Raw genomic sequence first — 23,097 nt, forward strand, 5'->3', positions numbered from 1 at the left:
CAGATGGAACAGGCAGATTCTCTCTAGTCTCTGCCAGAGGAGACATAAATCCTTGAAAGTGAACTTGAAAATTTGCCATATCACCTCTCTCCTTACTTAGGAAGCTTTGAACTTTTTAGAAGAGCGGAGAGACTCTCCCCAAAATGCCCTTCAGTACATATTTCAGCCATTAAACACACACTCGTATCACCACTTTATGGACGTTACCCAAGCTTCTATGTATACATTGGATTGAAAAAATTCAAGTAATGCAAGGTTTTATTCTTTTGATATTCAAATGATTCTAATTAAACTCACTCTCACATTCAAATGTCCTGACTCCTCTATTTTCTATTTAATTTGGCTGAACAGTGTTCCCAAATACACGGACTTTTTAAAGAAAATCTCCTAAAAAGAAACACTTTTGGGTGAGATGTGACCATTATTTTACCCAAATATTGGTCAGGGAAAAAAAAAGTTAGCTAGCAGTTTTCACTAACAACTTTCAAATAAATTACAGAGGGGTGGGCACAGAGTAGAGAGGGTCGTATGTATTTGTGGTACATGTTTCTTGATGTTTAATATTAATTAGCACCTTATAAATTCCTGAAGGGACAATCTCTGGACTTTTTCCAGCTGTCTTTTCAAGCCAAGTTCTGTTCTACAGAAAAGAACAAAGAAAAGAAGTCATTGGATGTGGTATCACATGCCCATAAGAAAGATCAAAGGGTTTGCATCACCCAGGTTTCTGTATGCCATTCATTACATGACCTGAGAAAGGCAACCAATGAACGTTGCCAAAAACCCCACAGAAAAGCAAGATGCCTCCCAAATGGGTGAGAAATCCTCAACTCCCAGTTAGATTAGAGGTTTGTTTTGGTGAGCTCCTTATAGTAAAATGATCAAAGAAATTTACTTGTAATTGGAATTTTTCTGAAAAGGACTCACCCTAAAGGCTAAATGGGAGAGTGAACCCATTTCTAATGAAAACTAAAAAACACAGAGAATAAAGCAAATTAAAATCAATCATAGAAAAAACAATGATGGAGAAAGCCAAATTCACAGTCAAGAAAATCACACTAAAAGTCTAGAGAAAGACTTGAGCTCTTACATTTCAGGCCTAGTATTCACTATATGCCCAATCATGAGCAAGTTACTTGGCCTCTCTGGTCCTAAGTTTTCTCATCCAGAGGCAAAAGTGTGAACGTAGTGTTGGTGAGCTGGGCTGCAGGCCTAGGTAAGTGTCCCCTTCTCTCCATGGAAAGAAGGATGTAATCTCCCTGGAACCTCATGTTAGCAATTCACCCTGCTAGGACTTCCAGCCCCCTCAAAGGAGGGGGCTGAGAAGGGGGGGCTGAACTATATAATTTCTAAGCTCTGCTATGCTCTACCACTGATTATCCTGGGCAAATTATTTAATTTCTCTAAGGTTTAGTTTCTCAGTCATAAAATGGAGTAATAATTAGCTATTTCATAGAGTTGTTATAAGAATAAGTTTGTCTGTAAAATGGAAGAATATTTATCACATAGTAATCAGTCAATAAATGCTATTTGCATTACTATTAGCATTGCTATTTTTATTATTATGAAATACTTCAGATTTATGTCGAATTGAGCCTTACATTGTATTTTTAAGTATGAGCTTCAAAACCATTGTAAAAAACCCATTTATTATTTTCATTCTTTTTTTTTTTTAATTTAAAGGAAATCCTTAGTCATCTAAGAAAAAGACTGAGAAGGACATGATGTGGCTTTGAGTCTTAAAGAGTTGAATCCATGTCTCCAGTTTTATTTCTAAAGCCAGGTTCTTAGCCAGGTTCTTTCAGGAGGGTAGACACAGAGCTGGGAAGAGAACTGGGCTCTATTTACATGATATCAAAACAAGAGGCTGGTTAGCCAGTTTCATCAAACAACTGGTCAGTTCTGTGAAACAATGGTCCAACTGGAGGATCATCCTTAGCGGAGCCAAGCTGCCTCCACTGCCAACACAAACAATCACTCAAAGAGAAGTTGCACATCCCGCTCAGAGAGCTGGTTGTCAAGTTGTAACTCATCTGAAGTTTATGAACAATTTTGATATTGACTGTTTCCATCTCATAATAAAAACACTTGAGATCTAAGCCTCAGATTGAAGACATTCCAGATGTAAAGGCCAAAAAAAGGGCTGTTCAAATGAAACTCCACCCTGAAGCATTCTTTTCTTTCCCACAGCCCACCCAGTGTGATATTATTGATTTGTTTCCTTTAGATCCAGCCCTTTTCTCAAAGAAGGCATGGGAACTTTCAGCCCTTCCCTGTTGCCATTTCTGGACATGCCTTTCAGTTACTTGGAGGAGAAGAGAGAAGAAATGGTGACACTAAATGGTCCTGAATGGCACTGGGCTGGGGCCACTATGGCTTCGATGCAACTTCCTGAGCTTCCTCTGAGGAGAACTACACTCTACACTCTCTATACATAACAAGGTTGACTGTTTACAAAATGACAGTGAACATTTCAATGGAACTCTGGCGAGAAAAAGAACAATACTTAGAGATCTGTGCATAGGCCACCATAAACACTTAACTGCATTCCCTATATTCTAGGGTTTCAGACTAAGGATTAATTATCAGTCTCGTCATAACAATTAACTTTTTAAAACATGCTTTTTTCATGAAAGATTTCAGCCATACAGAAAATTACAGAGAATAATATAATGAACATCCATATATCCACCACTTAGATTTAATATGTTAACATTTTGCACCTGCTTCTATTTTTCAAACTGTGGAGTCGTTCAAACATACCAGAAAGTATAGGGAAAAGATTTAACAAATATCTTTGCAAATAAAATATGTAAGATGCTTGGAACAGTGCCTGGACCATAGAAAACACTAAGGGAGTTACTATTTTTGTTGCTATTACCCATGCCAAGCTTTATTGTTTTAACATTTTTCCATAACTGTCTCAGATTTTTCAAAGAAATCAAAATACCAAGACACTCAAGGCTCCTGTTTATCCCTCCTTGATATTTTTGCCCTTCTTCCTTTCCTCACTCCCTCTCACCACCCTCCCTCACCTCCTTGTTTCCTCATTCTCTGATTTCCATCCTCTGCAGAGAAAATCACTGCCCTGAATTTTGGGTCAATTATTTCAATTTTTATTCTTTTGTATCATATTGTCTGGATTATTGTATTCCCAAGCAATATTTAGTGTAGTTTTTCTTACTTATAAATACGTATTGTTACGTATTTTTGTACGTATTATTGTACGTATAATTCACTTTTTCACTCAATAGGATTTTGAGATTTATTTGTGTTGATGTATATAACTCTGGTTCTTCCATTTTAACGGCTGTATAGTATTCACTACGTAAACGTGTATTATCTATTTTTTTGATGATCATTGAGGTTGTTTCTAGTTTTTTTATTATAAATATCCTGCAATAAACATATACAGGTTTTCTTGTGTACATACACAAGGGTTTATTTAAGGCAGTGGCTTAATACACTAGTGTATTCATGCACATATACACACTTAGATATAAACTGAAATCAAAGTTTTACAAAACAACCTCTCATTATTTTGCTATTTTTATTATTTTCTATTCATTCTCTTTCATTCCATTCCATTCTTGTCCATTCCTGTCTGATCTATCCTATTATGAAAAAAGTAAATCTGGGTTGTGATTCACCAAACTGATTTCCCATCTCACTGATTAGTCTAAACTCATAGTTTGAATCATACCACTTTAGGTTTTATACATGAAGACGGAATTCCTGAGTCACATAGTATATAAATCTTCAACTTTACTAGTATCGGTATCTCACAAAATACCCCCAGAAAAGAAAAAAAAAAGGAACACTGTTGATCAAGCAAAGCTAAGTTTCTTAGGCCTACTGCAGTAAGACAGAACACTACCATGGCAGAATCTTCATAGTGCCTCAAAATGGGGAAATTAGAAGATGGTATTTATATGGTTTTAGGACCTGGGCTAAGTGATTTTAAGGTTTATATTGCATGGCAGGGATCTAGTTTAGATTGGGCAGAGTTTGTGACATAGTAACTTTGAATTGGTAGACACCGTGAGGCAACGCTCTTGAAGCAAGCCTTGATGAGCAACCTATTAGTCTTGATAAGTAAGTTATTTTTGTAGTCTCATAGTCTCATATTCCAGGAGAAAATATACTCTGGAGCAAGCAGCTAAATACTGCTTAACAAAGAGACAGAAGAGTATGCCTGGTCTCAGACTTGTCTCACACAGGGACAAAAAATATGTCTAATATCAGTGTTGTTTAACACGAGGACAGGGAATTATGTTGGATTTGGTTCTCACTAGACAATACCTAATGTTCTTGAAAGTGGTTGTGTCAATTTATACTCCCACCATAATTATATGAGAGCCCATCATTCCACATCCTCACTAAGATTTAGTATTGTCTTATTTTTGCTTAATTTTGCCAATTTGATAAATATGAAATGATATCTCAAACTGTCATTTTATTTTATATTTCCTTGATTACTAGTGAGATTTAACACCTCTCTATGTGACTATTGGCCATTTGGATTTCTTCTTCATATTCTTTGTCCATTCTTCTAATGTTTGTATAACTTTTTCTTATTGTGTTGTTTCTCTATATATTCTGGATAATAGTATTTTGATAAGCATAAGCAATAAGCATTTCAAATATCTTCTCCAAGTCTGTGCTTTGTAATTTGTCTTTTTTTGTTTTGTTTTGTTTTTTAGTGAGGAAGATTCTCCCTGAGCTAACATCTGTTGCCAATCTTCCTCTTTTTGTTTGAGGAAGATTTGCCCTGAGCTAACATCTATGTCAGTCTTCTATTTTGTATATGGGACACCACCACAGCATGGCTTGATGAGCGGTGTGCAGGTCTGTGCCCTGGATCCGAACCCTCGAACTCCAGGCTGCTGAAGCGGAGCACACGAACTTAACCACTACGCCTCTGGGCCAGCCCTAGTAATTTATCTTAATATTTGATGTCTTTTGTTAAACAGAGTTTTAAAATTAAATGTAGGAAAATTAATCAATAATTTTTATGCTTTGTGCTTTTGGTTTATTCTTCAGGAAATTCTTAAAATATTTTCCTTTATTTTTGTTTAGACATTTAAAATTTTTTTATTTCATATTTAGATCTTTAAATTGTCCAAAACATTTTTTTGTGCAGTAGGAGAGTATTTTGGTCAAGTATTGCCACAATAATACTTCTTTTTAAAAATCCCCAAATTGGTGGATTATAACAGAAAGCAATTATTTACATATCATGCATCTTTGGGTCGATTTTACTTTGGCTAATAGCTGTGCTCAGCTAGGTTTGGTTTCAGACTGTGAATTCAGGTCAAGTTTGATTCACATACATGTTACATTATTCTGGGACCAATAGGCTACCCAGGGCAATGGCAAAAAATGAAAGCGACCAAGCCCAATCACGCCAGAACATTTCAAGTCCCTGATCATGTGACATCTGCTAACATTCTAATGGCCAAAGCAAGACACATAGCCAAGCTCAGAATTGGTGGGTTGGGGAAATGTACTCTGCCTCTAGGGAGGAGTCCGCCAAGTTCCATGACAAGTGGTGTGGACGCAGGCTAGGGTGAAAAATTGGGGACAATAACGAAATCTACCACAGGCTACCCTCTTGGTTATAATTATTACATTTCTCCCACACACAAAGTTCAACTCAACCCTTGCCTGTTACACCCCAAAAGACTCATCCAATCAAGGCATTGAGCTCTAAATCCAGGACCTTATTATCTATGTCACATCTGGATGCAACTCCAGAAAGACAAGTCATCTGCTTCTCCTACACCCAGCGTACAATGGTGCAATGTGGCCAGGACAACTGCAACAAACTCTGCCATTCAAAGAAAGAAAAGAAGTGGAGACACACAGGAGCCACTGGCCCATAGCAATTTTGAATCCCATTGGGCAAATGTTGCCAGGTCCCTTTTCCTGGAGCCTAGGGAATATACCTTGATAAGACTCCCATTTAAAATCCTGGGAATGTCTCCCTAGTCCCTTTTGTCTCTATGGTGATTTGTTCTGCCCTGTCCTAGTTCCTTTTTTCCGCTGTCTTCCTTGATCACTTCTGCAGAGGGCATTGGAGAGTATTTCGTTCTTGACAATTGAGCAGCTTTGTCAGCCAGCTTCCTGCCTGTGGAAAGTTGGAGTCCTTGGGTTTTTTCCATCTCAATTAGTCTTAGTATCTTTTAATCCAGGCTGATGACATCTTTGCCAAAGCAACTCGCTCATACAATTTCATGGTATTCTATGTGTTTTATTCTAGTCAATCGCACATGCTGAAGGCTGTATCAACAGTCCTTTTTGAGACTTGCCCCATTCTCTCTAGACTTAATTACAGAGTTTGGACATATCAAGTTTCTGTGGGACTATACCCTTAATCTTTCTAGGAGGACTTTTATCTGGTAGAGAACTTCTGTCAGAAGCTTTAACAAAAGATCTAACGGCCAAAATTTTAATGTGACCTTTACCTTGAGACCAGGTCTCTTATTTTTAAAAAATAGTCTATTGTTAATTAAAATTACCCACATATTGTATCAATTTTTTGCCCTATTTTTTGTATCACGTGGTTTCTCTGGTTTCACTTTTCTTCTTGCCTACATTTATCCTTTTACAGTACTTTTCGTGAGGGCTATGGATGGTAAACACTTAGCTTTGTACAAATGAAAATGTTTTTTATTTTGATGCCATTATTTTGCCTTTGCTCCTAAAGGATAGTTCATTTGGATATACAATTCCAGATTGCCAGTTCTTTTCCTTCTGGGTTTTGAAGCTATCATCCTATTGCATTTTGGCATCTATCGCTGCCAATAAAAAATCTGATTTACGTGTGAAGTTTATCCCTTTATTAGTAATCTGCCTTTTCCTCTCTGGTAACTTTTAACGGTTTCTCTATACCCTTTACATACTGTGGTTTCACAAGAATGTACCTTAATGTGGATTTATATTTATCTCTCTTGGTTCTTACAGTGTACTTTCAATCTGAAGATTCATATTTCTTGTTAATTCTGGAAAAAACTTCAGCTGTTACCTCTTCAGATATTACTTCCTTTCCATTTATTTTATTTTTTTCTTTTGGAAGATCTATTATATGTATGCTGGAGCCTCTTTAACTGTCCTCCTTGCTTCTTTACTGCTCATTCATATTTTTCATCTTTTTGTTTCCTCATCATTCTTAATGATGTTCTCAATACTAATTTATTCTATGTCTACAGTCTGGAATTTCATCAGTTTATTGAGTGGTTTTACATCAATGGCTACACTTTGTCATCCCAAGATTTCTAATTAGTTCTTCCCATATTCACTCTTCTTATTTAATTTCTATCTCTTTTTGATTCACAAACTTTGCTCATTTTAAAAGACAGTACTTCACTTAATACCCAGAGTACTTATTTTAAAGTCTTTGTCAAACTGTTACATAAAGTTAATTTCAACGAAAGTGAATTAATATTCTGCTGGTTAACTTTGTTGTTATTCTTAACATTGGGTTTCTTAATGTGTTGTAGAATTTTTCTATTAGTGTAATTTTGAGAGGAAATTTTTGTATATGCCTTTTTACTATCTATCTTCTGGTTAAACTCCAGAGTGGATACAGAGAATAAGTTATTACTGAGGACCTCACTATCCCTGTTTAGAGATTCTGCAGCTGCCTCCACTCATCCCTTGGGCTTGCCATAATAGCATCTGGGGGCCATTGTGAGGATGTCTCCATTGCGTGGATTGTGAGGATGTCTCAGATCCTGTCACTAAGCAGTGGGCACCTTGTTTCAGTGTGTGTTGTTGGACTCTGTCCATGTCGTCCAGCAATGATGGCTTACAGCCTGCTAAAAGCTGTAGGCCCAAGTTGGTCAAATATTTTTTCCACCTTGTTTTTTGAGAACAGCATGGTTTCAAGCAGCTTAGCTTCAGTGCTTTCCTGTCCTGCATGGAACAATTTCAGTCCACTGTACCTGCAGAAGCTGAGTTCTACTGTCACTGCTTGTTTCCGGACTCAGAGCTCAGAATGTCTGTGGCTTCAGCCTTGCAAATGGCTTTGTGTTTCAGTTCTGTCCCTGGTCCACAGAGGTGACTTTCTTATATCTGAGTCCATCTATATTGTTTTGGTTTGCTATTTTGTATCATTGCTGTGTGTTTGGACTGAAGGGGAAGCATTATGCTTTGAATTCACTGTAGAAAATTTGGCCAGAGGTCCACAACATTTGGTGTTTATGGGAAAATTCTAGCATTTAATTTATTTTTTATTCAATTGCCTTCCTTAAAGGCTACAAACTACATAACTTGTCTGAATATTGTTTGCGGGAATTTCTTTTTTAAATAAAAAGGAAAAGGGAAACAAAAAATAGGGAATAAGAGCAGTAAGCTCGCAGTTGGCAGCAAACGTGATCTGATAACTTGTGTATTTAATATTTTTCTCTAGGACATTGAGTTCTAGTCACAGGTGCACTCCAGGAGATTCGATTCTCTCTGAAGCCTGCCAATGGGAGCATTAACATGATAAACACATAATAATATTTACTGCTTTTCCTTAATTGTGTATCTTTGAAGGAACTGGAACACTGCATGGGAATATCACAGTTCATTCCTTAAGCAAGTAGATGGAATGGCTTAACTTTGTTCTATGTCCTTTCTAAGAATTTTTTATGAGGTTTCACACCCTCCAGCTATGTCATACTCTTATTAGCTAGGGAAGTATGTGCATCAGGGGCAAGGTCTGGACTGGCAGATGAGGACTTTCTCTGAACATCTTGTTCCCTGGGCTGGTTTTCAGGCCCTGAGTTGAACTGGATGTCTTTTCCTCAAATCATTGTTAGATAAGGGTCAAAAACACTGTACACAAGTAGGATAATACCTGAATTTAGTGTATGTAGCCACTTCTGGCTACATCAAGGATCTTCACTCCATAAATGCTCTGATCTTATTCTTTCTTCCCCTTCACCGCTGTCCTCCCACCTTCTTTTTTCAGACTTTGATCACTGGATTGTCAACTAATTGCAAAGAAAAACCATCATCTCTCCTCTGAACTATTGCAAAATCTCCATAAGTAGTCGCCTACTTAAACTATTATCCCTGTCAATTAATTTCCTCAAAAGAAACGAAAATGATTTTTTTAAGTTTTAAAAGCAAAATGATATATACAAATGATTAAAAATGAAACAGTACCAAAAGATATATACTTAAAGACGATGCTCTCCAGCCCCCTTTTCCTGTCCCTCAGTATCACTTTACGGGAACAATTTATATTTTTAGAGCTTATATTGGTTATCTCAATGATTGAAATGTAGTGCTTTATAAGAATACAAAATCATCAGCTAAGGGTTATCACTCCACTATTGACATTCTTGCCTTGACTGATGAAGATTTGGCCACCTTCTGGTCTCATCTTCTCTCGTTCTAGTTACATCACTAATCTCAGTTCCACCATTGACCCTCTCTGCTACTTCAAACAACATCTTAAATCTTCACTTCTTTATTGGCTCACCGTAGACCAGAACTCTCCAATAGAACGTTCTGTGCTAATAGAAATGTTCATATCTATTCTGTTCAATATGGCAGCCAACTACCCACGGGTGAATATTGAGCACTTGAAATCTATCTAGTACAAGGGAGGAACAACAGAATTTTAAATTATATTTAATTTTAATTAATTTAAAAGTAAACAGCCACACATGGCTAGTGGTAATGGTATTAGAAAGGACAGCTATAGATAAATCTTTTTTATTTTGTGTGAGGAAGATCAGCCCTGAGCTAACATTCATGCCAACCCTCCTCTTTTTGCCGAGGAAGACTGGCCCTAAGCTAACATCGGTGCCAATCTTCCTCCACTTTATGTGGGATGCCGCCACAGCATGGCCTGACAAGTGGTGCGTCGGTGTGCATCCGGGATCTGAACCTGGGCCACCAGCAGCAGAGCCGCGCTCACTTAACTACTACACCACAGGGCCGGCCCCTAGATAAATCTTTTAATTAACTACAGTTTTGTTGGATGAGGATATTAGCCCTCCTCATTTTTTTTTTTTACCTCTCTTCCTCCCTCCTTCTCACAACCTAAGTTATCTGTAGCTTTACATTTATATTGCCCAAATAGGTAATATTGGCATATTATTTGTAAGTATAGTTAAATTTTCCAAGATATGTCTAAGGTTAATCCTAATGCTGAAAATCTATAAACTATATTTACATTATTGTGATTCAGCTTCCTTCATAGCTCTCTACACAATTTTAAATTTCTTGTTGATTTGTTTATTGTCTGTCTCTTTTACTGAACTATAAGCCTGGTAAAGGCAAGAATCTTCCCCACCTTGTGCAATATTATAATTCCAGAGCCTAACAGAGTGAATAATAGAGAGCCTAATAAATGTCTCATAAATGTTGAATGGATGGTCATGTTTTATTTACTGCTGTCCAGACATTTTGGCATTCTCTAATAGAAAAGAAGCTCAGTGAATGCTCCTTGAAGGAATAACTGTTGATAACCAATATTTTCATTGTCATTTGGGGCAACTATTATCACTCCATGAAATGTTTTAATTTTTTCCTCTTCATGCTTAATATATGATGGTGTTGCCAAACCTTTTTTTGACTTGAAAATTCTTCCACTAGTAATATATAATAACAAAATAATCTAAGGAATAGAAAAACAATTTTGTTATTTTTGTATGGTGTATGATGAAATGATTTTAAGTAAGCATATTTTATTTTTATCAGATCATTAATTATTATATTATAAAGCTCATTTTAATAACTCCTTAGTGATAGACATAATATATAAAGATTAATTTTCACTTAACAAGCGATGCATATTCTTTAAAGCAATTTTGTAAGATAAAATACGATTTGATAGCATATGTTTTAAAAAATAATATATAATGATATATTTGAATTTGGGCTGAAAGTACACTTAAATATAAATGGAAATTTAATAACATGTTAAAGTAACAAAAATAGGGAAAAATGCTTTCATGTTTCCTACTTGAATTATTTGAATTTTACATTTTGAAAACCAATTGATACGTGCATGTGTATGTGTGTGTGTGTACACGTACATACAATTCTTTCAAATGTTAAGACGAGAAATTTCAAGATGGCATTTGTAGGTAATTCTTAGTAACTAATGGATTTTAGGAATGGATAGCTTTTATTGCCAATAAATAAGAAACCAATTTTTTATAATTGCCACAATAATTTTTTCTATTTAGCACTTGAGTTTGGAATTCCAGATGTTCTATACAGGGACTTTTGATTAGAGGAATGGAACTACAAACCTGGTGAATAGCACCTTGAGCAGATTTTCATACTTATTCCTCTTTCAATTTACATCGTTCAGTAACTATACTAGAGCGTCAGAATCCCATTTACTTTCCTGTCTTTAACCCATGCTTTACAACTAAGAATCATAATGTTCAAAACCATCAACAGCTAGTATGCTGAGGAAAGTGATAAGCAATTTGAGCTGTGTCCAAGTCCTGAACTCTCTTTCCCGATCACCTTTGACCATTGCCCATATTCAATATATATTCAGGGCCTCCAAAGCTATAATATTAAAAGAAAAATGCTAAAATAATTATTTTACTTATTGATTGATCTAAAAATTGAAAAAAAATATCATTATTAAAAATGCAAATCTCTTGGAATACCTTTTCAAATCTCTGGGGATTTATGAATCATAAGTGGGAGCTACCATGATCACGACATTCTATGATTAATTTTAAAAACTGACTCCTTTATTCATTAAATGTAAATGACACTCTAAAGGACACAATTCTGTAACATGAAGCAGATCTTAGGAAATATCAACACAGTCATCATTAGTAGCTAAATCATATACCTTCAAGGGCTGGGGCCACTTTGATCCAGAGTCACAATAATTCCCTCCTGATCCCCATCTCTATGGATGTGTATATCCTGAAGCTTAACTGTCAAATGGCAGTTGGTACCAGATATAATATTTTAAATATTACTAGCTTCTTTTAGACTGCTGTTTTGCCCTATGCAGATATCTCAGAGGTTCAGCGATTGCTTCAGGTCATGCTAATATGTCACCCATACATGTAGGCAAATATCCCATTTAAATATAGCCCTACCTGTCATCAACAGAAAGCACAATAGGAGGTTTGACTAACATTTATTTAAGCAGCAGGCAGAACATTCCGACTTCCTCTCTTGGGTCTCTGTTGTCTCTCTCCTTCATCCTGCACATGGACCCACAATGCGTAGTACCCTGAGCATTTCTGCCCAGCTCAGACAGGATCCACCTTTGGACTTCTTTCTTTTCTTTCAGATTGATCTAAACTTAGTTACCCTGGGTAACTGATCCTTTTGGTCCTTGTGTGTTCTCAATCAGCTGTGCTGTGACAAGCCAAACCTTGCTAGGTGATAATGGATAATAACATCTGATTGTATTGCTCCTAAAGCACGACACTGTCTGGTAATAGAATTTTACTCTTATGGCAGGTGAGAGAGATGAAAGTTTGGATCATGGCGTCTTTCTCAGCGCTCTTCTAATCACGCCATATTATAAAGACTATTTATTCCTCCCATGAATAGAGTGAGTCAATTCAGAACAGGAGCTCCTGTAGTAGAAATGGCAAATATATTTTATCTAACACGCCAGCTCTGATAGATTTTCTGTGGCTGCTACACAGGGGATTCTGTGCCTATGTGTATGCTCATTAGGAAAAGTGTTGTTAGTAATATCTAGGGGTGGCAAAGGAGACCACACTTGACAAACTTCAAAATCCCTATTTTCGATGATGTGATTAAAAATGTGTCATAATTTTGTTCATATAATGAAGTCTATGTTTGCTAAAACCATATGATAATGTTGCCTTTTAAAGTGACATGTAATGAGTCCCTGTAGAAGTTTACTAGCAAAATTCCTTTATGTTTGGATGGTGATGGCCTTTTCTACTCTATTTATAGTAAGCATCAGTGCAATTATTTTTCCAGAATGAGTGGAATGGTAACGAGAAGAGACAATAAGGATGATTCTTTACAAGATGAACACCTTTTGGTTTAAAACATCATGAAAAATTTCATAACAATATCATCAAGTCAAATCTACCTTCAAGGTCCAGCCCAGACATGAGCCATAGTCATGAAATTCATATTTGGCTACACGCCTTGGTCATCGTTGATCTTAACCCTCCTATTGAAGAGCAGATGGAGAGAAGGGATGGTTTGATTCCAATAATTGTTTAGGACTAATCCTATTGGTTTGATTTGCTGTTGGATTTTTATTGAGTAGTTGCAAACACCTGGCAAAAATAGATTCTCTCAGTCTTGATGTTTACCTAAATTGGCAGAAGATCTGCCAATTTTCTCTCTCTGCTGAGACATTACTGTTTAGTGTCTTCGTCTTCTTTTCTTCCCATATGTGTTGCAACTCAATCCTAATACTTACCTGAAGATTATAGTCAGCTCTAAAGTGTTTATTTTTTAATTTGGGATTAGATCTTCACAGTTACTTATGTACTGTGGGATTCATCCTTTATGAAGTACTAGTCCACAGACCAGTTTATCTTTGATTGTATAAAAACAGTCATACATTCAACCTTACTTTGATGCTACTGGGAGATAATTTCTTTTCCTTTCTGTGTTTTTGACTTAATGGATGAGAGATATACAGCTATAACAACTAGAAGGTAAACCACAAAGTGACAAACTTTAAAAAGACAACCTGGACACAAGCCCCGGGAGAAATCATTTGAGAATACGAACACTAGGGCCCCAACCCAACAACCACACAACTTTGGACTCTTCTGTTTTGCTGAGCTATAAGGGCTCACATCTGATTTTCATTCTTAGGTCCATATTGTGGGAGGTCTCGGCAACATGTTTGGACAATTTTACAATGCACAGCTTGTGCTTCACAGAAGGAGGGAGCGTCTAAATGACGTGCCCTACGGAAGAAAACTTGTGAAGAATAAGCATCAACTCTGCTCCCTCTCTCCTTCTAGAACCTATTTCTCTCTTGTTCTCTCCCTCTTTTCTTTTTTAAATTCATCTTCTCCTTGATAGATCTGAGAAATTCCCAGAGAAAAAGCCATGGTTTCTGATGATGACAAACGATCTCATAGATATGTGAAGGTAATAAATTATAATCCTTGACCATTTTAGTGAGTTGAATAGTGTCCCCCCAAAATTCATGTCAACCTGGAACCTCAGAATGTGACCTTATTTGGAAACAGGGTCTTTGTAGATATAATTAATTAAGGATGGAGATGAGATTATATTGGACTAGGTTGGGCCCTAAATTTAATGACTGGTGTCCTTATAAGAAGAGAAGACACAGAGACACGCAAAGAGAAAGTGGCCATGTGAAGACAGAGGCAGGGATCGGAGCAACGCAGCTGCAAGAAACACCAAGGATTGCCAAGAGCCGCCGGAAGCTAGGAAGAGTGAAGGAAAGATTCTTCCCTAGAGCCTGCAGAGGGAGCATGGCTCTGTCCATACCTTGATTTCAGACTTCTAGTCTCCAGAACGCTTAAAGAATAAATTTCTTTTGTTTTAAGGTTGTGGTAATTTGTTACTGCAAGCCGAGGAAATGAACATAATCATCTAACTTTCTCCTCTGGAGTTTTGGACACTGCTCTAATCCAACTTTCCACCCCTCTTCAACCACCCTTCGTTCTCTTCTGTCATCCTTTTCCTCTGTTCACAGCTTAAATTATGACATTCTCCATAATTCTGTCCTTGGCCATTTTTTCGCCTGATATTCCCTGGGCAATCCTATCCAATTTCCTGGTTTTAAGTCTACTTTTCTGCTAATAACTCACACACATCAAGCTCCATTCAGACTTCTCTCTTGAGATTTACTTTTAGTGTCCTACTTGATATCAAAACCTGATGTCAAAAAGCATGTGTTCAAAACTGAACTCATTTTTTAAACCCCCTTCCCCTACTTTCTTCTCCTCCTTCTTCTCTCCTTCTACTCTTCATCCTTTATTCCCCATTTATTTTCATGTGCTATATCTGGTCCAATGATGAAAGCCAGAAACCTTGAGTCAAGAACTCCCCCTCCCCTTACCTCCAACAGCAAATGATTTATGAAGCCCTGTTTATCACTTTAAGTTCCCCCTGAATCAACTATTTCCCTAGATCAGGTCCTTATCAATGTTTCTTCTTATCTGCTTAGGGTACTTTTCTAACTGTCAATCTCACTGGTCTCCAAACCATCCCATAATACTACAGTTAAAACAATATCTCTAATATCCAACTATGATATCATCACTCCCCTGCTTAAAATCCTTCAAGAGTTCTCAATTGCCAAAAGGTACAAACTCCTCAGAATGGCTTGGCCATCTTCATGTCCCATTATTTCCCCATGCTCCCAACCTGGACGTTAGCCACATGAACAACCTGCCATTTTCTGAGTATACGCTATACTTTAAAACACACCCACACCTCTGTCCATTCTGTTCTGTCTTTTGAAATGATCTGTCTCCTTCCCACATTTATTTGGCTCACTGGGGAGACTCTTAATGTCTCCCAAAATGCTTCTCTGAATCCCCAATCTGTCTTAAATGCCCCTCCCCTGGGTTACTACAGCTCCCTACAGAAGCACTTACCTCACCTCTTCACTATCGACCATTTTCACTCATGTCTCATTAGAAAATAAGGTCCCTGAGATAGGGACAGTGCTCAATTTATAGCCGATACATATTTTAGAAATAATGATAAATAAAGCATATATAGTAAAAGATTTAACAAATATATAGTAACCTATGTGTGTCAATGGATTTTTAAAAATATAATGAGTTTAAATGAAGCAGCTATCATCAAAGTTGTTGTGATTGGGACAAATACTGAGAAGAGTTGAAACTTGAAGGCCTTGAAGAAACAGTAGGACTTAATAATTAGTCTGTGATATTACAGACAAAATAAAAGGCAAGGACAAATTTGACATTAGGATTCAACAAGATGATGGATTTAAACAGCGATTTGGCAGATAGTTCTTTACCTTGACACTGGCGGCTTTGACTAGTTCATCTGGCTGGCATGGCCTAACATAGTTGCTCAGTCCATGCATGAAAGTGTTGTCCCTGGAGTAGTTCTGGTTACAGAAGATGTCTGAAAAAATAAAATAAGAAAAGAAAACTATATTCCCAGTGACCTGGACAATGTTCAGGTGAGTCAGTATCCTTCCTAGCTCATGGTTTCAAGTGAAACAGGGAGATGTATGGGACATTCAAGTTACTCCTTAGCATGTTAAATTGCTTCCTCCATGAACCATGGGAAATGAAAGGCAATTAATATTAGTTGGGAAAGGGACTCGGGAATTTCCTCTTGTGGTTTTAACTCAGGTCCCAAAATAGCACTACTGCAGGTTTGAGCATCCAATTTCATCATGTACTCTCTACATTAACCCTCAAATGGAGCAAAATTTCAATTTTTTTTTTTGTATAAAACTGACCAAAACACTCAGTTGTTTGCTGTTGCTTCCTTTGTAAAAAAGATGCATTTGGGAGCAGATTTGTTGAAAGAATTCTGTTGGATGGCCTATTGCATGCCCTTGAAAGATGTGTATTGTTAGAAATATGAAATTGTCTTGGACTCCTCTCAAGGAAGCATATGATTTAATTATACTTATTTTTACTTTATACAGAGTCCTTTTGCCTGAATAAAGTCGTAGCAGGATTCTGAGGATTTAAGATATGAACAAAGAAGAAAGTAGTTATCACACAATTTGCATTTTATATAAGATAGACTCAAAGGACTGCGTGTTAAATTACTAAGAGAAGTTGGTAGGATTGAAATAAGTGAATTCCCCAATGAATACACTTTGTAAGGATTTCCAAGAATGGACCAAGGAATATCAGATGGACGTAGCTTTCAACAAGAACACAGGCTGAGGAGTAAAGCAAAAAGGAATTTTGCTTTATTTTCCTTTCAATCTTTTTTCTTTCTGGAAAACAGCTGGGTCTTCTATTTTTTTTTAAGACCACATGCAGATTATCTATATAAGGATTAAGTCAATAGTTCTCATTCTTACTGTGAATATTAGGATTTACAAGAATTTTGTCTGATCCATTAGCCAACTTAGTAAGTCATCTTCACTTTTGATTTTCTAATAAGTACCAGCTGAAAATCAATCCAGTTGGTCTCAAAGGAAACATCCGACAGATTCTGGTCTGATGGAATTCTGGGAGAAATATTTGATATGTTCCAAGGGAACTAGTAGGAAGAGAGTTAATTTCAGCCACCCAGATATGAAATGTTTCCTACCAATAATTTTGCCCCTCGGGAAAGACTCTTCTCTAAGTGAAGTTCAACACTTCTAATTTCATGGGTAATTATTAAGGGTTTTGGAATGTGTCTCCCTAATTTGTTAGTGTCACATCTCACTCTTCATGGACTCTCAGGTACCACCTCTTTGAACCTTTTCATCTAATATCATGTCAGCACTCTTCTTACCCTTTCGTATACTACCAATTAGTCGTACCACACTTTTTAATGTAATCTAGAATGCACAGTTCTGTAATCACCTATGTCGTTGCACTTCATCCATCATTATTCCCATTTTATAAATAAAGAAACTGGTATTAAATATCTCTCTACTTTGAGCAAGAAAAGAGAGAGATAAAGAAACATTAGGACTTCTAGTGGTCACACTTTTAAATCATGGGAATGAGACTTTGACATTTTCCCTCAGTTTCATAAAATTATTAAATTGTTTAAATCCCCATGATATCAGAAAAATCAAAGCAGAACTCATGACAAGATGACATTTTCACTGTACTAGTAGAGTCTTTTGTTCTCATGCAGAAAATTCCTTTTCCACTGGATCATGTGGGGGAAAGGTCACTGGCTAGCAAAGCCCAGGTCGTTGCCAATACCTTGAGTTCTGATTATTTTTAACCACTGAGAGTGGGTGGGGGAGACTCAGTACAGGCATCAATCAAGACTGATTAGACCACAAATACTTGGCTGTGGTTATTGTTTTCAGCAAAAGAAAGTCTGACCACATAACATGGTGCAAAGAAACAAGGACTTAGACTTCTGGGAGGAGGGAGCCTAGAAAATTAGCTCTAAAAAATAAAAACATTATAAATATATAAAGCTTTAGTTTTTGTTTATTTTTCTTCTCTGAAGACATAAGAAACGTTTAATAAATGTTTGCTAAGCTGATTCAGACAAACAATTACCCTAACTACCAGGTATCTATCTGTAGGAGACTAACAGGTATCTCCTACAATGTCAGATTCTAGTTGCTTTATAACATCATAAGAGGATGTGTATTCATTCAACAATTACATTTTGAGGACCTGCTGTTTTTTAGACCCTTTATAGGCAAATATAAATTTTCTGCCAAAATGGTAGTGAAGCGAAGATGTGAACGAGAGCCCCAGACACAAATGGACAAATAAAATTTCTATAAATTCATAACCTCAGAGGGGAAAAACATAAAAAACAAAATCATAGTTTTACTTTTAGATATTTTTTGTAGTGGGAGACCACCAACTTGGGAAAGAAAAACTGAGGGAAGATTTGAAAAATTAGAATTGATTATATTTATCCCCTTATGTAGATGAAACTATTTTTGTTGGTTGAAGATAACAAAAGTGTTATTTGATTTGCTCATAAGTGGTCATACACTGTGAAGGCACAGAATAAGATTTGGGAAAGTTGTTTGCGCAGAGAATTCTGACCCATTCAAAATGAAAGATTCCAGTACGGGACAATTTTATACTCTGCCAGGAAATGAAGCAAATATGTGGGACACAGAATGAGTCAAGGTGGAAGGATAAACTTTCGTTCTTTTCCTTTCAAATGCTGAAGTGCTGTTCTGTTGGGAGTTTGTTTTCCTCTCCTCTTGAGTGGTAGCACCAAGGTTTGACTAAGGTTAAGAAACAATGATCTAATCAATACCAACCTTTTTCCCCTGCCTCCTGCAATATAATTTCCTACAACAATAATCAAAGATGTACAATCCAGGCAAGAGTCGAAAAAATAAGGGACAGCCTTTGGAAGCTGACTTGAAGACTTTGAAGAGAAAGGAGCTGTAAAGATAGGCACTTTGGTCCCCTGGCTTAACTATTGTCAACAACAGCCACGTTTCTGCAGTTGTGGGATATTTCCTATTTGCTAACACTCTTTGAATACTCTATGATGAAAGCTAGATTTGTTTTTTATTTCTATCAAGTATAAGGGGGAAAAGTTCACCCATCCCACGTCTTCTGAAAGGCAAGACTCCTTTTCCCACAATTCAGCTAAGGACAATGATGTGCTAGGGAGTGGACCTACACATAAGATGAGGAAATTCTACAAGAAAGATCCCAGGAAAAGGCCCAAGAGGTGGAAAGAGATGCAGGGAAGTGCTTAAGATGACACAGCTCATTTCAGGTTTCCAGGGGAACGTGAAGGATCTAGCAAACAGATCCTTAAAAATCAGAATAAAGAAGAATCCACAGCATTGCTGACACTCTGATTCTAGATCTTGAGAAATTGGCTAGTGCTCATTTTTCCCATTTTATAAGTGGAAAGGCATGAATACTTCAATGACTTTGGTTTCCCAACATTTCTCCTTCCTGAAGGAGGTGCCAAGCTCGCCAGGGAGTTATTGAGTTGGTCCAATGACCTATTAGACTGCAATCTTTTTTTAGAGCCCTTTAAAAGGTGACAGAGAATTCAAGGTTACCAAAGGCACAGATTATAAATGCCACAAGTGGAATCACTCTCCTGATCTCATGAAAAGAAGAGCCTGTAAAGTGTGCATGCGAAGAGGCCAGACCCTGGGTGAGCTCTGATTTCCCGAGAGCACAGGGGAGCAACTTAGGGAAGAGTTTCGTCTACATTTGGAGCCTTGGAGACTAGAACCCCAAATTTGTCTAAATTCTGGGGAGACCTTAGGGGTATGCATGCTGCACAATGTAACTTCTTGTCTCTACAGGAAAGAAATTCTTTTAAGAGGGCTAATAAAATGAGCTCCTAATGAGGCCTCTCGGACATCAAATAAGCAGAGTGAAAACACACTTTGATGAGGTAAGTGTAAGGGGATCAGAAACGTCTCCCCACCTCCAAAAGAGTTGCCTTTCAAAGCCATGTGGGCTGAAAATTTAAGGGTTCACCATACTTTGCCAAAGCTAAGATATCAGGAATGAGACTTTGAAGATATCAAAGGATTAATGAGTGCCTAATTAGGAACCAGCCAGAAGTCACCCAGCCTCTGTGTCATCCTCTACTGCTTCCCAGCCAGATTGTAGAGTTTCAACCCCGTCCACCCCCACACCCCACTTTCTTCAATTCTCTTTCTTCAATTAAGCCTCAATTTATTTATTTATTTATTTATTTATTTATTTATTTATTCATTCATTCATTCATTCATTCATTTATTTTTTGTGAGGAAGATCAGCCCTGAGCTAACATCCATGCCAATCCTCCTCTTTTTGCTGAGGAAGACTGGCCCTGGGCTAACATCTGTGCCTATATTCCTCTACTTTATATGGGACGCTGCCACAGTGTGGTTTGACAAGCAGTGCGTCTGTGCGCGCCCAGGATCCAAACCTGTGAACCCCTGGCTGCCAAAGCGGAGCGTGCATACCTAACCACTACACCACTGGGCCGGCCCCCAATTAAGCCTCAAATTTTTAAAGAGCTGTTCTAAAATACCTCTCTAATGAGAGAGTGATTGTGAGGAAATTTTTAACTCCTAAAATTTGTGGAGTCACATAATCCTTTGAATCTCCCCTTAATAGTATGTACACAGACAATTACACATTCAGAAGTTATGACTCTAAGTTAGGAGCTATGGGTTTAACAAATTGAAGATTTATCCCAATATTAGGAAGAATTTCTAGCAGAGTTGTTTTTTAGGAAGGTGGAAAGCAAGTTGTTTCAGAAGGTAGTGAGTGTTCAGCCCTGGAACTGAGGCTGAGAAATACCTGAAAGGAAGAACATAGGCTTTATATCATGATATGATATGATATGATATGATATGATATGATATGATATGATATGATGTGATGTGATATGATATGACATGATATATGACATATGACATGGTATTCAAATAGATTGGCAGCTGTATTTGACAACCTCTACAATTCCTTCCTACACTGAGATTCTATCATAAATAAATGAGGACACAGTGACCACGTTTAATGCTTAATAACAAGGATTTCACTCCTCAGGAAGGCATTTAGATATTACTGGAGTCTTTATACAACAGCATTCATGGGGTCAGGGAATGAGTTTCTATCTACGCAGACCTACTACCTGGTCAAGTCCTTTAAACAATAGATAAATTTTGTTCCAAGTAAATAATCTCTCTTGAGAAGACCTGAAATTCCATTTTATAGCTTCAATTTGTGACTTGAAGATTGTCTGATCTCCTAAGTCTTTTTTAAAGTGCAGCTCCCTCTTGGAGGCATCACAGATGATGTTTACTTAAGCCATTCTTACCTAAGTTATGGACCAGGAGACATTTAAATAAGTCTTGAAGAGCAAGGTGTCTCAGCCTTAGCACTACTGGCATTTTGTTATGGGGGCTGTCCTTGGAAGAGCAGGATTCAGCAGCATCCCTGGCTTCACCGCTTAGATGCTCATCGTACCCTCACCCAGTCATGACAACCACCAATGCCTCCAGACATTGCCAAATGTCCCCTGTGGGGCAAAAATGCTGCCAGTTGAGAATCACTGCTGCTTTCAAGGGTTAGAGGATGGGGGGAGGCAGAAATATGGCAGAGGAAGACCTGAGATCTGGGAGGGGAGGACATCAAAGGAACATGTGACAAAATGCACCATTTTTCCTAGAGTTAGACCTGCTTACAGAGAACGTTTTTCCTTCTCTCACACTTCCTATATTTTCCTGTACCAGGGAGAACAAGAAACTCTTTTGGATATCTCAGAAACTCCTTGGTGTTTATATCAGTCATAGTTTTACCAGGGAAATAGAACAAGTAGGATATATGTATGTATGGATATATCTATGTTTATCTATATCTCTATCTATATCTATAGCTACATGAATCTCAAGGAAATGGCTTACACTTTACATGATTGTGGGGGATGACTAGGCAAGTCTAAAATCCCTAGGGCAGCCTGTCAGGAAGGGTGGGCTGTCAAGAAGAATAGGCTGGAACTCTTCGTTAGCCGAAGCTGCAATCTATGGGTGGAATTTCTTCGTCCAGTTCTGCTCTTAAAGCCTTTCAACTGATTGAATTGTGCCCACCCAGATTCCCTAGGGTAATATCCTTGAAACAACTGTGGATGTTAGTCATACCTACAAAATATCTCCACAGTAACACCTAGATTAGTGTTTGATTGAATAACTGGGGCCTGTAGCTTAGCTATAGACATAAAACCAACCATCACAGTGTTCTAGAAGCTATTCTCTAGGCTTTTATGTTTTGTGCATGACCACGTTCTTCTGTTCATCTCATTTCAGCTGTGCTGCAGGCCCTGATCATTCACAGGTCCTGCTCCTGGAATACATTTCATGATACTGCCCTGCCATGTTTGGGCACAAGGTCTAAACCCTTCAAATGCATTTTCAAAGACTTAAGAGTATCTTTGGAAGGATCTGAAGAGACATTTTTCCGAAGAAATACAAATGGCCAATAAGTACATGAAAAGATGCTTAACATCATTAGCCATCAGAGAAATGCAAATAAAAACCACAGTGAGATACCACTTCACACCCACTAGATGACTTTGATCAAAAAGACAGATAATAACAAGTATTAGCAATGATGTGAAGAAATTATAACTCTTAAATGCTTCTGGTATAAATGTAAAATGGTGCAGCTGCTTTGGAAAATGGTCTGGCAGTTCTTCAAAAATTAAACATAAGTTACCATATGACCTAGCAATTCTACTCCTAGGAATATAGCCAAAAGAAAGGAAAACATATGTCCACATAAAAACTCATACACAAATGCTTATAGCAGCATTATTCATAACATCTAAAAAGTAGAAACAACCCAAATGTCTACCAACTGAGGAATAAATAAACAAAATATCATATATTTACACAATGGAATATTATTTGATCATAAAAAAGAATGGAGTACTGATACATACATGGATGAACCTTGAAAATATTAAGCCAGTGAAAGAAGCAAGTCAAAAATTGTACCGCATATTGTATGATATCACATATCG

The sequence above is a fragment of the Ceratotherium simum genome, chromosome 3 (genome assembly GCF_057802395.1).
Source record: "Ceratotherium simum simum isolate JZ-2026a chromosome 3, ASM5780239v1, whole genome shotgun sequence".
Taxonomy (NCBI): domain Eukaryota; kingdom Metazoa; phylum Chordata; class Mammalia; order Perissodactyla; family Rhinocerotidae; genus Ceratotherium; species Ceratotherium simum.